Source organism: Aythya ferina, assembly GCF_964211825.1.
Source record: "Aythya ferina genome assembly, chromosome: 1".
Lineage (NCBI taxonomy): Eukaryota > Metazoa > Chordata > Aves > Anseriformes > Anatidae > Aythya > Aythya ferina.
The window spans coordinates 27,007,725-27,023,305 of record NC_140296.1 but is presented as its reverse complement, the minus strand read 5'-3'; positions in this window follow the sequence as shown (position 1 = coordinate 27,023,305).

Here is a 15,581-nt window from a genome sequence, read left to right as displayed (position 1 = left end):
TATCTCAAACCTGCAAGTTTTTTCCTCCATCCTATTCATTCCCCATCTCCCCCCACCTCCCATCCTGCTGAGCGGAGGGACCTGAGAGAGTGTTTGGTGGTTAGCTGCCTACCAAAACAACAGGCTGGAGAAATGGTCTGACAAGAACCTCAGTTCTGTTGAACCAAGTACAACAAGGAGAAAGCAAAGTTCACCTGGGGAGAAACAACCCCGGGCACCAGTACATGCTGGCAGCTGCCCAGCTGGAAAGTGGCTTGACGGAATAGGATCTGGGGTCCTGATGGACACCCAGCTGAACGTGAGTGCTCTCGTTGCAAAGAAGGCTAATGGTACTCTGGGCTGCATTAGGTGGAGTGTTGCCAGCAGGTTGAGGGTTGTGATCCCTCTCCTCTGAGCCACACCTTAGATGATGAGGGGACTGGGGAGTCTCTCACAGGAGGAAAGGCTGAGAGGGATGAGACTGTTCAGAAAGAGAAGAGAAGGCAAAGGGATAGCTCTTCAGTGTATACCAGTATCTGAAAGGAGGACACCCCTAAGCTTCTGTGGTATCCAGTGACCAGACAAGAGGCAATGTCCACAAACTGAACCTCCTCCCCACTGCTAGTGCCCAGCCCCAGCTCAGGTAAAGCTGACCTGCGCACACTCAGAGTTACCCCGTCCCACCACGTGGGCAGTTTCAATAGCCCTGGCTGCCAGGACAGATCACAGAATCATAGAAGATCCCGAGGTGGAAGGGACTGTGGGAACAAAAACATTGGTTTTGCACCAGAATGGGTAACATAAGCACAGAAAGTACCAGACATGCTGCTTCTTGGGAATGCTCAATGTATGGGGGGCAGGAGGGGAAGAAAGACAAGTACTAAATCAATATTCAACAGAAAAGCATTTACTGGGTGTATGTGACCGTGTAAGAAAGAGGGTTTTTTTTTAGAGATGTTACATTCTTTAGAGGGAAGGAATGTGGCATTGATATGCTTCAGAAAGCTTACCAGAAAACCTTGAAAAATGCAGGTAACAATCAGACTGTTTAGCTCAATTAAGCAAAAATCATGGGGTGTCAAGCCAAGTCAGATAAGGGAAGAAACATTACCACCTCACAGAGTGAAAAGTCACTAGAAATTTGAACGATAACAGGCAGGCAACTGAAAGCCATGTATTATCTGTAAAGCATCGGATAGATTGTGACCCTGGACCATGCAATCAATAGGGAAACAGGGCAGGGTCCCAGTCGAGAAATAAATTATATAAACTGTGTTATGGAACTAGTAGGTGCGCTCCTGCTTGCAGGACACCTGCCATTGCAATCGCGAATAAAAAAGTACTACTTCACTGAGATCATCGCCTGAGCCTACGTTATTGGCCACAAGGTGTTTCTCACAGGGACCCAGGACGATCATTGAAACCAACTCCTGACCCTGCATGGGACAACATAACAGACCAACCTTATATCTAACAACATTGTCCAAATGTTTCTTGAACACCGACAGACTTGATGCCGTGACAACACCCCCCTCCCCCAGGAAACCTGTTCCAGTGCTTGATCACCCTCTCAGCAAGCTGATGTCCAACCTCACCTTCAGCATCCCCCCCCAACAGACTCCTCCAGTCTGCTCTTCCACCCTGGCACCCCAGAATGCGTGAATGTTTGCCTGCTCATTATTGGGGTAGCAGGGTGGATTTCTGTGAATTAGGGCCACCTCTGCCCCCGTGCCCAGCCGAGCCACAACCCATTGCGTATTTTGCCAGCTCAGCTGTATTACACGCAGAGGGGAGTGTGCAGGCACCGGTCCCCCGCAGTGTGTGGGGGGAGCAGACCAAATGGCTGAGCTGTGCAGGAGAGGGGCCGCCCCCTCCCCAGCCTGGTTTGCAGGGTGCCACACAGAGGGGGAATGAAGGAAGCCGCACACCCCGCAGGTGGCTCCATGCCCCCCATCACCCCAGCAATCACCGGTGGCTGGAGAGGCCTGCTGCAGCCACACACATCCCCCGACCCCGCCGCCCACCCCGCATCCCCCGAGGCCTCCATCCCACTGCCCCCCATGTCCTGCACTCCCCACTGCTCGCTGCCCACCGCTGCTGTGGGGCCACCCGGCCTGGCTTCCCCTGACCTCACGTTTCCTGAGGCACGTTAATGTTTCAGCAGTGAGGTGATCTGACAATATCTTGCTTTCCCAGACCTCTGTGACAGCCGCCTGGGCTAGAGGCCTGGTGGCTGCCACCAGCCCAGCGTGCGGGCCAGCCAGGCACCCCCTCTCCCTTTGCATCCTTTCTCCACAAAATCTTTTTGCGCTGGGACCTGCCTGTTGCACCGGGTGCTTTGGGCCAGTTATGCTCCCAGTAAGAAAAGCAGCCGGGCTTTGTAACATATCTGAAATGCTAAGTATCAAAGCTAACAATAACAAGAAAGAGAAAATTTTAGTAAATCTTACGTCCCTTCAGAAGTCAGGATCCCCGAGTTGTGCAGCGCCGGGCAGGCCTCCCCTCCACGCGCAGCATGCTGTGCAGACACCGTCGGTAGAAGAGGTTACCTCGGTTAGCTCATTCAAGCTCATATAGGATTTCTTACAAGAAAACAGCTCTATTCATCATTTCTTCTGTCAAACACAGAGGATGTTCTCATGAGAACTCAGTGCGCTTTTAGATAAAGGCAAGGCCGTGCAGGTGGTGCAATCACCAGGTCGGAGTGGGAGCTGTCTGCAGGCTCCTGTTATCATCACCCAGCTGAGTTTGTCCTGCGGCTGAGGGAGATGTGCAGCACGGCACAGGCCTGAAGGTGATGCTATACGTGCAGCACAGACTTGTGCCTACTCAGGTTCACTGTTATGTGGATCCTTGATGTACAATGGTCTTTCGATCAGGATCACTGCAGGGGCCCATAAAAGCAGCTGGAGATCTCCATCAGTCTGGATGAATTTTGAAAGAGCCTCACATTAAGAGCAGTTGTTCTCTGTAGAGAGGGGCTCAGGATATTAGTAAGGAATGTGCTGCTCATGTTGATAAGGTAACAGTCTGCTGTAATGAGCTCCTACACTGACATTTTGACAGTAGAGATGGATGGATCAATCCATCCATTTTATTATTTAAAGAAAAGGGATTGTACATACAGGCTGTATGAAAACCAGCCAGCAAGTTTTGCTGTTCAAAATGTTAGCTGGTGCTTAACTGGAACTTGATCAATACCTGTCATGAAAGAGTCTTTGGCTTAATAGGCTGCATCCAGCTTCAAAATGAAAGAACCACTGAGATCTATCGGTTCCATACAGTATCTTCTTCCAGAGGATTTTAGTTACAAAACATTCTTTGATAACAAGATTGCTATAGTCTGACTATTAAATCCAGTAAAATCTATTATAAAGTCCAGAATGACACTGAAGTTTATCAAAATTTTCCATTGGCTACATAATAATTTTCTTCATTTATTAACAACAAGAACTGCTCTGTCTTCTAATTTTCTTCTCCATTGATATTCCTTATTTTAATTGTCTTGCCATTTCACTAGTTGCCTAGTCAAAGCTAATTTCTCTAATGAACGGAGCTGTAGCTGAGTCATTTGTGTAGCATTAGAGCTAATTTGAAGTTCCCCTGTGAAGGTCAGGGGCTGACACCCAGGCCTCTCTGGGGAGCAGACCTCACTCAGCACTGCTTTTACGTCCCCCACCTCCTCCTGTCCCTCAGGACCTTGGGATGCTAAAGTTGACTTATGCAGAGCTCTTCTGCAAACACAAGCAAGCTAATTCATTTATAACATAAGAGAAATAAACAAGGAAAGCTAAGGAAAACTTTTGAGGGGAAGTTCATGAATCGTTCTTACTCCATATAGCAATATGCAAAGCTATTGCTTTCAGAAGACAGCAAACACGACCTCTTACTTCATCAGCGTTGTGCTCAAAGAAGGATCTTTTTGACTGTTCTGCTACCCTTGAAGTAAACATGACAGAAATTGCCATTCCCCTTGTCAGTCAGAAGGACCATCTGGCACTACATTAGAACAGTTTTCTATTAAATTCACCAGCATGCTAATTATAGGATGACTAGCGAATGGTTAAACTGCCAGATGCTATGAAGATATATCACTGTCTCTTTACGTGGTTAGGCAAACGTTTAATTAAACCTGCAGCTGCTCTGTCTGCTTTACCTACTAACATATCTAAAATGCATTCACCTGTGGGAAAGAGGGAGCTGTTGTTGTCTTTTGAGAAGAAAAACAGCTTAAACCCAACTTTGCTGAAACATACAGCCTGCATACATGTGATTTAATTACACATACTGGTAATTTCAGCAAAACAAGTTGCAGGCACTTTCACTTCAGTTCTCTGGATTGTGCTCCCTAACTCTTGAATAATTTTTTACCACCCTACCTAGCTTGGAAGGCTGAGATTTTTTCAGAGGCTTCAACAAAGCCACAATAGAAATGACAATATACAGCCAGGGTTAAAAGGATGTCTAACACATAATCTCACTGCTGCTTCTGATTTTGAAATCCCTGAATACATAGAAATATGCCACAGTCTTTCCCTTTTCCACATTATAAGGAGTCTTTCATTCAGAAATTACTGAAAGTAGTGAGCTTCCAACATGAAACAATAAGCAATCTTGGGCCCAGGGTGTTTAACAGTCCCGAGAAGAATCACAGAAATGCTGAAGGACAGAGCCCCACAGTTTTGTTACATTTGGTACATGGCCTTGGCTGAAGCCTGCAGAGGAGGATTTTCAAAGAATGTAAAACTCCTTAATTCTGGAAGGTGTTTGTACTTGGCTCTACTCTTTATTGTAAGATATGAAGGTCACATCTGTAAAAAGGGGACTTAGGGATCTAGCTAAATTCTGGTCTTCTCTCAGTCACATTTCCACTACCCTTACATTTTTAGGGTTTTCATACTGGGTTTCAGAAGGGTACTTTGTTCCTGCCTAGTACTGGGCCTCTAGTTTACTGGGGCTTTTACAGTCCATCTCAAGGTACAGCCACTGAGGTGACAAAAGATGCAGGTGGGCAACAAGCCCAGATTCAGCCACAAAACTTAAGACCCCTGAGTCAGGAGCTTTGCTGGGTAGGCAGCATCCTTGGCTGGGCAGGGCCTGTTGTTCTCTGTGGATTGCAGAAAGTGCTTTGTGAAACTGCCTGAATTGTGCTGGACTGCTGCATGCAGACCTTGTCTTGGAGGTCTACAAGCACTTTCACAGACAATTTGCGAGCACAGGAGTTATTACAGGTCAAAGGTCAGTGCCTGTAGGAAGACTGGATGTGGGCATGCATTTTGGAGAGGTAAGGACATGTTATAATATGTGTATGCTGTTTATGCCAGTGTGCCATTGTATCATTGAACTGAACTTTAGGAAGACCAAGCAGGAGACCAAGTCCTAGTTAAAATAAGTTCACTATTTTTAAGCCTACTTTGTTTATGATTTCCTTCTTCCTTTGCAAGCATCCTTTCCAGCCAGTTTTCATCACATGTGTCTCATTAGGCACATACAGACTTCCCTCTTGGGCACAGACACTGACAGTGTGACCCTTATGATGGTTAGTAAAGTAAATGTATGATGGTTAAAGTAAAATGCAGAGCAAAAGCTGAAATCCAGGCAAAGTATCTAAATACAAGATACAAGATGTTGGTGTCCCAGGGGCTGTGTTCAGCGCCTTGGAGTCTGCTTGGAGTTTATGATATTTGCCTGGGAAAGCAGAGAGAGTACATCTGTGGTTTTACCTTCCAGTGCAGTGTCCCGTCCTCCCACACTCTCAGTATCTGTGTGAACAGTAAAGTCCTCTGTGGTCTGGGCTTCGTATGCCCCAAAATAGCCTGCCTTCAGAAGCCATAAGACCTAGAAACTGGGAAAAGCACAGGGGGGAGCTTGTGAAGTGCTATTTCTTATGGCTCTGGAAATTGTTCCTCTTTTTCGTTTGAAGACATTGAATTTGCTGACTTTCCAAGCAAGACTGCAAAAGACATTTATGTGAGAGGCTTTCAAAGGAGATAGAAGCATGCTTTCCAGATGACAGCAGAGGTAGATAGCTGGCTGGCTGAACTGCTGAGGTTTCACTCAATGGTATTTTTTGCATAATTTAGTATGGCAGGACCATAGAGCCTTGGGAACCTATCTTGATTATTTTAAGTTTAAATAAATAAATAAATGGTGGATTGTTGAACAAATTGGCACTCAATTTCAGGCGATGAACCTGAGGCACATGAAAGCAGGCTCTCAAGGCCAGAATCAACTGCAGTTTTACAACTCTGCTAAGCTATGCAATTATCTTAAACCACAACGATCCTGTTGGATTTGCAGGGGGAAATTTAGCATCAATCTCCATACACAAAACAAACAAACCAAATCAGCATTGCATTTTCATATTAACACGGCACAAGACAGTGCCAGAAGTGAGTTATTGTCTGCATTCAAAAGTGCTGCTGCTGTACTGGTTGCCTCACAGATAAATAAAAACATTTTTGTTGTTCTGAGGAGCCTGTGTCCACCCAGCACAACAGTGATTCGTGGAGATCATGACCAGCAAGGTAGCTGGGAAGATAGTTTGATTGTCATATTTTTGTTTGTAATATTTGTTTTTGTTTGTAATATTTGTTTTGTTTTGTTTGTAATATTTGTTTTAAATCCATGGGGATAGAGAGCAGGCAGTAGTACAACAGAGATTAATGATAGCAACTCAATAAATAAATAAATAAAGATATTGCCATTGTGTGTCACTCAACAGCATCGATTATTGTCAGAGAAAGCAGAACTTCTCCAGAGTTTCCACCTCTCCTAGCTGGGCTGGGATCCAGTGGGAGAACAGAGTTGGGGCAGATTTCATTTGAAAGACAACTTATTTATTAGCCAGGCATAAAATCCTATTAAAAAGAGAAGAATTTCCATGATTAAGCTGCAGTATTCATTTTCAAGTTTTCTGCCAAAAAAATTAGGCTGTTTTGCATAAGATGAAACCATAATTTTGGATGGGACCTTGAGCAGGAGGTGGGGCATGTGCTGTGTTCCCTGGAAGAAGTCCCAAGAGGCACTTTGACTTGAGAGACGGAAGAGTCTTTCCCTGCCAACAATTTTTTTTTTTTTTTTCTGGGTTAAACTAACAGCACCTGATGGGAATGTCTGCTTCCTTGCAGAGCATGGGCGTGTGCAGTGTTGGATATGATTTTTGTCACCCCCTTTCTGCTCATTTGGTGACACTGTTCTGGCTAAAATAAGGTGATGAGTCTTGGTATGCCAGTACTGCTGAGAAATGGGGGGCAGGGAGTGAGCCTAAGTACTGGACCCCAACTCTGCTGAAATTTTTGTTTGCTTGCTAGCTCTCCACCAGGCTTTTGTTTCAAGACAAAGCGCATGCATGCTTCTGGGGACAGATTTTTTTCCAGCAACAGCTTCCAGAAGGCACCATGTGTGAACTCAACCCTACCCCAGAAAGCTCTGACCCCTCCAACTTGGGCATATGGCCTCATGCCACACATAGGTGGCCTCCTAGCCAGGAGGTTCTTGCCAGAAAATATCTGATAGATCTGTCAGGCCCTTGCCTGCACAATGCAGTGGATGAGAGGTCTCACCTGGAAGTTCTCACTGCGGAGAGCCTCTCAGTGTTGTGACATGCAACATTCACCCAAGCTGAAGTATAGTCCAGTTTTGAAATGTAAATGGACTGAACTTCTTCACCTTGAATCCTTGCATGGCAGAACCCCTACAAATGTGTACCCACACGGTGTGTCAGCCTTTCCCTTTTTGATGTGCATCTTCCCTTGCAGCAGGCATGCTGTCAGTCACTGCATCGCAGCTGCAGAGTGGCGAGTCCCTGCCAAGGGGGAAGTGTCTTCTGCAGATTGCTTCATTCAGTCATAAAGCACTCATATGACCATCTCACAAGATACTTTAGCTGAAACAAACCCAGCAAGAATTGTCATGTGGAGATAATAAGGTTTTAACTCTGCAGTGCCGTGACCTTTCCACTGATGGGGAACTGCCCAGAAGGATTTTCCTGGGAATCAATTTTCCTCCTTAATGTTGCTAATAACGTATATTGATAATAAAGGTTATCCTAGATGCCTCTAAACAAAAATGGCATGCCCCTGCTGTGGTTCACTTGCAAAAAAAAAAGGCTCAAATACCTTTCTCTAGATCTAAGGACTGAAAGAGAAATACAATATGCAAAAAAAATTATTATAATCCATCAATTTTGCAGGAACAAAGCAGAACAACAAACAATTACGATAGTAAATTGAATCGTAAAATGGCAACATGCCAAGCTGTATATCAGTTGGGTCTTTTCACTTGTCTGTTGGCAAAATAAAGAGGATTAGGGGGATGACTCATCTGGTGATTGGAAAATCTACTTTAAAGTTGCAAAGAAATTCAAGCAACGGCATTTAATAAGCAGTAACTCGCTGCTGAGCAGAAGCTTCTGTTCACTTACAGCTCCTCTCCCCAGCTTGTAAACTGTGAATGCTCTGGGGCAGCAGAATCAGCCCAGCCCTGATGCCAGTCCCCTGTCACCAGGTTGTGCCTGCTCATGCTTTCTGCAGTCCTCGTGAGCGGGGTCAACAGCAACAACAAAAGCAGTCTGTTTGCACAGGGGGAAATCCTGTTTCTGCTGTAGCTGTCAGTGACAATTTTATGGCTGACTGCAGTGCAGTTGGGATTTTACTCTTTTCTTTGGGGTCTTCCTTCTGTATCAGGTCTGGATTCCTCCTGTATCAAGGCTGGATTCATAACTGGGCAAAGCCAGCAGTGCCAGGGAGCTCCCATAATAATGCCTGTGCCCCATCTCTTCTCCACCCTGGGCTTGTTCAGCCCAAGCTGCTGCTTTGTCTTAATCTTGCAAAACTCCAGGGTCACCAGACACTTCAGTAAAACTGGAGCTGCACTCCTCTCAGCAGTCTGGTGAGGGTGTAGATAACAGGTTTGCGTACATGCTACATGGTTATGCCTCCACTGTGCATAATTGCACTGTGTTGGTGTTTGGCAAGTGCCATCTGGTTTTCATTTTCCTTCACAGTATAATTCATCACCTCCACCCCCACAGATTTACACTGCAACTGCCTTTCTGCTTTCAAGACAATTTCAGCTACACAGAGTGTGTTTTGATTTATTTTAACTGAACCCAACAGACACTACCATCAAATCATTCTCCTTTAAATTAAAATGAATTTGATTTGCAAATTTTAGCAAGATAGGACTACTACTCGTAAAATCTTAACTGATAAAATAATAAGATGCTAAGGAGACGAAAGGACCAACCATAAAACAAACTCTGCTCACCAGCAAAATACTTTGGAGAAATGTCTTAAACGTAAAAACTTATCAAAGCTGTAAAAGCATTAAGAAAAAGCAGTCAGTAATTCGAAGAGGTGCAGAGGGGAAAACACCTGTTGTAGTTCACTACAGGGAATTATTAGTCCAATGCTACTTGTGATTCAAAATCCTATTTGCAAACAACAGGAAGAATCTTTTATGGAAAGCTATGTGGGAGAGGGGACACTGGCCTATTCTGTATGTGTATCTGTGTAGAGGCAGGGGGGAGAGGAAAAAAAATCAACTTAAGAAGGAGCAAAATGTAGATCTGATTGCCGAAATAGCAAAAATGAGTAACTCTGAAAAGCCCACAGGTTGCTTTTACTGCAGGCTCATGAGAACTCCAGTGGACAGTTTTCCCTCCTCCTCTTCAGCACACCATCAGACACAGCTGTAAGGAAAACTGCAAGTAGGAAATAAGATCCAAAGGAGAAACGAAATGCACCTCTGTTGGCATTGGCTATTTTTTGCCATAACAGCAAAAACATGCTTTTCATTGTAATTTTATGTGCTCCTCAGTTATGTCTCAGGGTGCGCTTTGCAAAACAGCTGTTTCCGTTGAGTAACACTGTGTGTCAAGGTATTGCAAATTATGAAAAGGATTACCAGGTTAAAGGGGCATTGTCAAAAAACATTGCTTTACATGCACATACACACATTAAAAACCTCATTAATTCTGCTAACGCAAGCAGGCAAAAACCTAGGAAGTGTCAGAATTAATGCTAACCGTGTTACCCTAAATTTGTCCTCTCCCCACGTGCATCAAGGCTGCAATCTTTGATAACATCACCACCCAATTTATTTTCTCCCCAGGGGCTCCTGTCTCATTCAGTGTCCTCTGCTGGATGCTCCTCCTCCAGCTGCCCATTCCTTGGTCCTCTGCAGGCTCCCTGCACAGCCAAACATTCGCATATTTTCCACAGGAATAACAAGTGGAAATTATCTCATGCAGGGGACGTGCCCTTTGCTGAATTTAAAGCCATATTTAGTAAGAAAGCGATAGAGCTTCTCCAGGTTTTGCAGTTCTTTTAAATAAGCACGAAACAATATACTTTCTTAGAAGTCACGGATTTCAGCAGAAGCTAAAGCAAATCCATTGCATGGGTGATTTCAACCTGGATGTTTCAACATCAAAGGTCAAAAGCAAAAAAAGCAGTGTCTAAAATAAGGCAAATTTTGAAAACTTTCAGCTCGGTGACACGATCGGATTTACTTAATCCCACAGCTCACATTTTCATAAGCGGATGCCCACCAAAGTCCCCAGGATTTTCTTTACTGGAGTTGCAAGGAAGAGGAACGAGGCACCGGGGGTTAGGATCTGACACAGGTCCCCAGATAAGACGGCAGCACAATGCCAAGGGGAGGCCAAAGCCACTTGCCTCTCCTCCTCTGGAGCCTAATCAGCACCTCCGGCTTGAAACCGCTGTCCCGGGGCAAATATCTGCCTCGCTCTTCAGATGTGTGCACTGTTAATCACGTTTAATTTGACTAGGCTTGAGTAAAGCTTTGTCTGAGGAAAAGGCTGTGTTTCCAGCCTGTCTCATGGAGGCATACGTTTATTAAAGGCCACTGTGGTTTACCTAAATGTTGAATGCTTTGTTCGCTTGGATTCACCCCTAACCACATCCCAGTGAAAAATAAATCCTTCCCCAAGCTAACAAACATGTTCATAATACACCTTTTTAGCAGGCACTCAGAATTTCCTCTCTCTTAATTTTTCCACTCAGAATTTCCTATCTCTTAATTTTTCCACTGTTTCCATTATCTGTAATGTGCTTATGTCAAGTTCTTGGCAGGGCACATGCTTTCATCTCATCTACTGTGTAGTGCCAAGCACTTTTTTTTTTTTTTTTCCCTTTTGAAATAATTAATGGGTTTTGAGATTTTGTAGATCAAGCTGCAAATGTTTCTTTGCTGATAAAGATTTTAGGTCAAGAGGATATTATTCCTTTCTTATCCCAGATGAAATTTCACACAAGCAGAGCAGTGAGCCATAAAATCCATTAAAATCATACACTAGAATTGACTCACTGGGTTAGTTGCAACTGTACTTCTTGGGACACCTGAGCTGAGGGACCTAGTGGACCTTTTGAGAGTATGGGGTTTCAGACAGGCTTGTTTTTCTTACCGAATCATATATTGCTTTTCTCTTACACCAGTCCATTTTTTTGGCAATAGCCTCCAGGGTAAGGGCCGTGTCTTTGTCATACATATAAATAGACAGTAAAAATGTAGCAGGGAACTGCTGACATTGGGTGGCTTAGACGGTTTCATTATAGAAATGTCTGCTATCACTTTTCTCTCCCAGTATGCCTGTGACCCAAATTATTTCAATAAAAACGTAACATACATGACAGTTAGATTATATACACTGCATCTGCTACACACACCTCTCCTGATATATCTAATCTATGTACACGTGAGTGTGCATGTTTAGGAGATGCAATACATAGAATCTGAAACTTCTTCCATGACTTCTATTTCTTGAGCAAGCCAAGATTTGCTGGGGGAGGTGATACACTTTATTACATCAAGTGAGATAGTTGTAAAAAAAAAGAAATACACAAGGATTTGCATATTCAAAAGCTTGTCTCCCATTTTTAACAGTCACAACTGGGCTAATGAAAGATATTATATTCCCTTGCAAACGTTGCCATGCTTGTCTGCAGACCGTTGTGGGCTTTACAACAGCAGCATGATTGCTTCCTCTGTTGGAGAATGAACGTGGTGCTCAGAAGGACTGAAGGGCCCTTGGGACTGATGCAGAGCAGGAAGGACACAGGGAGAAGCAGATGTGATGCCCCAGACCGCACATGAGTACTTCTTAGGACTGCAGGGGCTCCAAAACAGCTGGCAGTGTCCCTAGCAGAGCCTGGTGGCCAGCTCTGCTTTGGAGGAGGCCTCTCCAATGCTGCCAGCAAGCCTGCCTTTTCAGATTATGGGACTTGATGATCCCTTCCAACTCAGGATATTCTATTATTCAAGAAAAAGACCCCCTGAAGGACTTGCTGATTGACTTCCCAGAGCCACTGGTATATCTGTGTGACCCTCTGCCCCTGAGGAGGCTGAGGTGGACCTCCCAGATGGTGCTCTGGCCCAGTAGCTGTCTGCATGGAGGCTGGGAGTGGGTACGTGAAGACAATGTGAAATAGTTATCTGCTATTAATCATAACAGCTTGATTCTATTAATAACAGCTTAATTAGTAAAAGGTGTTTAATAAATATTGGCTATGATCTGTGTTTTCTCCTGACTCAATTGTCTTTGAGAAGGAAAATTTACAAGGGCATTAGGCAGAGTGAAAATCAGAAGCTGTCTGCTGGGCAAGCCATCCCTGCAAGAGATCTGATCTTGGAACAAAAATTAGCCTAGGCTTGTGCTACTTCACATTCGTGTCAGACCAAGGGTGTGCTCTTTTACAGAAAATTGTAAATGTTTTTTTGCAATTTTGTTACCTGACACAGCAATATAGGGCTTTTCACGTTTGGAACACTGCACAGGTTCTACAGGCAGCCAGGGCATGAACCTCGGGGAGAACATAAAAACAGGACTGGACTGAAATAAGGGCAGCTCCAATCAGCTTTGTCAAGACTTCTGATTAAAAGTACATGGTTTAGGAGGCCTCAGTATGAGAGCTTGCAAGAGGAGGGACTCTTCATCAGCCAAGTTTTCAGTAAGACCAAGAAACTGACTTTGTAACTGCTTGTTTTGTTCAAAAAGTGCCTCCAACCCTAAAATCTTAGGATGTTTGCAAGCTCTCATCTTCCTTTCAAGCTATCATTTCCTCCTGCATGACCCACCTGATGGCCTGATGGACAGCACATCTCTTCACCCATCTTTATACTCTACCCCACCTCTGCATGCTGGCAGACTGCACGTCCTCACAGAGCTCTGAAGCCAAACTTTTTCAGAGCAGCAGCTATAGGGAAGAAAGCATGTTCATGGAGATGCCTTCAATGATGAAACTGGTGATACTACACATCATGGTAGGATACAGCCAGAGATTCTTCCAATGACCTTTAATAGATTTGCAAAACATGTCTTCTCCTGTCAAAAGTAAAAGTGACTTTTTTTTTTTTTTTGGCATATCATGGTACATCCATTCTTTCATTACGATTTTTGTGGATTGGTGAGGTAGCGCTGCCAGTTAGTTCTGGTAGTCCTCTCCAGAATCCTCACAAACGTGTGTTGGTTTGTTGCTTTTTTTTTTTTTTTTTCTCCTTAAACCATATTATCCATGTGTCTTTTTTCCACTGGTACTAAAGCAGTTCTGAGCAAAAGTAGACATTTCAGAAATCTAGTATCCAGACCTCCTATCAAGCAGTGAGCATTCTTTTGGATTTTTAAATAAAAATAAAGTATTATGACAACATTTTTAAATTAAAGCCTTACCAGTTTTCCCTCTGCAAGGCAAGCTTTCTGATCTGTACAGTTTTACAGAGGGAGTGAGGCAAAAGATGACTGAGTCATCAATTGTAAATGACTCCATGGGGAATAAGTAAAAAAAAAATCCTGTATTAGCCACATTTCTAAGATAGCTGAAAATAGAAAACATGAGGTTGAAGCCAAGCAAATCTAAACTAAATGTGAAGCCTTCCTCTTTTTTAATGATTTTTTATTGTGCATTGGGAAGGATTAAAAGATACAGACTTCAGTTGTCCAAAAATTCTTAGGTCTTAATTCGTTTGTAAAACATAGTTAGCAGGCTTGTTTCTGATGTAACTGGCAAAGTTAATTTACCTCTGTTTTGCAGATCCAGTTATATAATCATACTTATTTTCCTCAGCCTCAAAACATGATCCTATGACAAAGTTCATATCTTATTTGCATTAGTGTTGCTTGGGCTTTAATTCAGCAACAAATTGTCGTGGATGCAAAAATTAACATGCCTCCACTTTCAAATTTTATATAAGCAAAATGACTGATGCTCTATGAACTCTGAAAGACTCAAATATTTCAAAACATTTATCTCATGGAAAGTCTGTGTTGAAACTTTTTTATGCTAACTGCTGGCAAATAGTTTTTGCAGATGCAAACAAAAAAAAAAGTAGAATAAAATAATAAAACAAAATCATAGGAGGGTTTTAGAAGCAGTAGGAGCAGAATGAAACTGGTGAATCAGCTCCAGTAAGCTTAGCTCTAATCTCACTTGGGGTCATCTCTGTAGGGAAATACACCAGCATTGCTCTTTTGTATAATTATACTGCTACAGTTATACTATTATGAATTATTATGTTTCCAAAGCAACCTATCAGGAGTATTTCCATTTAAATCAGTGGCATAAGGAATAGAAGAATCAATTCACCATACACAGTAGTCTCTGGACACTGAATTACTAATTTTTTCTAGGAAAAATAATGGAAATAAACGTAAAATGGACATAAATCCAGTAGTAATACACCAAAATGACTGTAATACAATTATTTGCTTGTGTTTAAAGCAGTCTGTTTTGAACAGAGAAAGGAAGTCTGCAGCAATTCATTTTCTTTGTTGACTTACTCCAAATATTCAGGAATTATGTTTACTTTGCTAGTATACGGCTACACTGCCAAGCATCAGCAAGCGTTTGGTGCCCTCTTACGGTTCATTCAAGCAACTTCAACGATAGCAAATGCTCACTTCTTGCTCATAGATCACTCGTGAAGGTTTCTCAGGTTACAAATGGTTGAGAAAGGAAGTGTCAACTAAGATAACTAACCACTTAACGCTTCAAAAAGGTTAATAACCACCTGAAGGCAGTGAGCTTACAATAATAAGCAGACCCACGTACATCCCAGTGCACCCTCCCCTGCAGCTCTGAACTGAGATAGCTCAGCCTCACTAAAGTGATCTTGCTTGGCACAAACCTATCTTCTTTTGGTTTTCACCAGGGAGACATGCTTAAATCCATTGCTGACTATAACAGAAAAGATATGTCTGGTTAGCATCACTGGGAAAAATTAAACTGAATTGTATCGATAGATCTTAGAAACTTAGAAGAGAGAGAAGATTCTATTAGCCATGGTTTTACTTTCTGGGAATGTCATCCACTTAATAATCCAGGCACTCACCCAAAGACCAGGATCAACTGAAAAAAAAATAAATCCCAAATTTGGAGCCATCAAAATATGGTCTATTCTTGTTTTATTTATTTTGATGCTCCAGCAATAAATTCTCATGGTTAAAAAATGGCATACTTCAAGTAAAAATAGAATTTCTTGGGTTCTAGCAGTCATGCGTTCTTCTTTGCCTGGTTAACACTGTAGTATGTTATTTTTCTTCTTGTGCAAGTATTTCTATCTTAAGGAGAATTCCCTTCCTG